Here is a 2,362-nt window from a genome sequence, read left to right on the forward strand (position 1 = left end):
AAAAAATAAGATAGAGCCACTCTGAAGTTAGCTTTTAGGGGAAAGCCTTGATGTTAGATTTAATAAATCCCATTCCCCCAGTCTCTGCACTGGGGCCAGCTCTGTTTAATGTCTTTATTGATCGTTTGGAGGAGGGGACCGAGTCCATCCTCGGTAGGTTCCCAGACAGCACCAATCTGAGTGTTGATCTGCTGGAGTGTGGGAAGGCTCTGCAGAGGATCTGGACAGGCTGGATCCATGGGCTGAGGTCAACTGTTGGAGGTTCAACAAAGCCAAGTGCTGGGTGCTGCACTCGGGTCACAACAACTCCTACAGTGCCACAGGCTGGGGGCAGAGTGGCTGGAAAGGTGTCCAGCTGAAAAGGATCTGGGGGTGCTGGGGACAGCACTGAACATGAGGCAGCTGTGCCCAGGTAGGCAAGAAGGCCAAAGGCACCTGGGCTGTACCAGCCATGGTGTGGCAGCAGGGCCAGGACTGTCCCCTGTGCTGGGCACTGGTGAGGTCACACTTCAAGGGCTGTGTTCAGTTCTGGGCCCCTCAGTTCAGGAAGGACATTGAGAGGCTTGAGCATGTCCAGGGAAGGGAACAGAGCTGGGGAAGCCTCTGGAGCACAGGTCTGAGGAGGAGCAGCTGAGGCAGCTGGGAAAGGGGCTCAGCCTGGAGAAAAGGAGGCTCAGGGGGAGACCCTTCTTTCTCCGTACAGCTGAGAGGAGGGTGAAGCCTAGTAGGGGTTGGGCTCTTCTCTCAAGTTACAAGTGATAGAGCAAGATGAGATGACCTCAGATTGCATAAGTGGAAGTTCAGATTGGATTTTAGGAACAATTTCTTCACCAAAAGGGCTGTTAAACACTGGAACAGACTGCCCAGAGTCACCATCCCTGGAGGTACTTGAAAGATCTGTAAATGTGACACTGACAGATGTGCTTTAGTGCTGGGCTTGGCAGTGCTGGGTTAATGGCTGGACTCCATGATCTTTAGGTCTTTTCCAGCCATGATTCTATGGTTCTGTGATTCTGGGCATAGACAGGGCTGTCATTGGATAGAAGAATGGGCTTGTTTCATGTGCTGTATCAGTGATAGTAACTTGGCAGCTACAGGTTCTTTCACTGCATTATTTCTCCAGAATTAGGCAGAAAATATTTCTATATCGACTCCTGGTATTGAATCTAGATTTGTGTTCCCAACCAGCATCCCAGTTCAGCCACAGTTTTGGGGTTATTGCATGGGCACAGCACATTCCATTCCAGTACAGGTGTCAGGGCCAGAGAATGGACCTACACCTATCTGCTTTACAGTCAGGATCACTGAGCACAAAGTGGTTAAAAAGGACTCCTTCAAAATGCCACTTAAATGGCATCCTTCTTCCAAAAAATCAAAGATGTGAAATTAGCAATCACATTGCAAGTCAGCTTAGCTGTACCCCAGCACTGGGCTCTGAGGCTGAGAGAACAAGTGGATTTAGTAGAGTGCTGTGCTCCCTGCCATTATTTTTGCTTTGTGCTCTGATTTCACAGAGTTTCCACCTCTGCTGTCGCTTCCCAGGAAGCTCTTGATCTCTCACAATAAAGCCAAAGGTTGATGCAGAGACTTGTACCGATGATAACTGCATTTTCCACATGCTTTTTGTGCTGGCAAGGCTGTCACTCAGCAAAGCCTGAAGTTGGTTCATTTTCATTCTGTTCTGTAAAAAGATAGATGTATAAATGTTCATTCCCCCTCCCCTTCATATTGGAAAACATATTTTCCTCTGTGTGAAATTCAGGAGTTTCAGCAGAAGAAATGTAAGGCCTCAGATAAGCAGAATAACAGTAACAACAATAACAAAGGCATGATAATTGGCCAGCAGGAAACTGGTCCTCTTTCCCAGAAAGGTCATAAAAGTCCAGTTAAATTTTTTATAGTGTAAGTATTTCTGATTTTTTTCTCCTGGCATTAAATTTTCATCTTGCTGAGGAAACAGTCCACAGTGAAAACACTAAGAAATGAGATAAAACTTGATATAACCATTAGATCAGAGCAGAAAGAGGGAGCTGAGGGTTTTTTTCTGGGCTGGGTTTGACCAAAACCAAAAATTATTTTCTTTTAAAATAAATAATCAGTTCTAGCACAGTGTGGGAAAATTACTGTGGAGAAATTAAAGAAAACTGAGAAGTATCTTGGGGCTAAAGTTATAGTCACATTATCACTGAAACTATGGGGAAAACAGAAACTCTCCAACAACATCTTTTCAGTGTTGGAGAATCGAGGCATTACTTTTTTTCTGGCCAGGATGTGCAATAGAAGTCATTTCATTCACATATGCCTGGGTTGTATAGTGAAATCTTCCGTTTTGTCTCTAGCAACTCAGCAGGGGCTTCTATTG

This window comes from Geospiza fortis, unplaced genomic scaffold, assembly GCF_000277835.1.
Source record: "Geospiza fortis unplaced genomic scaffold, GeoFor_1.0 scaffold98, whole genome shotgun sequence".
Classification (NCBI taxonomy): domain Eukaryota; kingdom Metazoa; phylum Chordata; class Aves; order Passeriformes; family Thraupidae; genus Geospiza; species Geospiza fortis.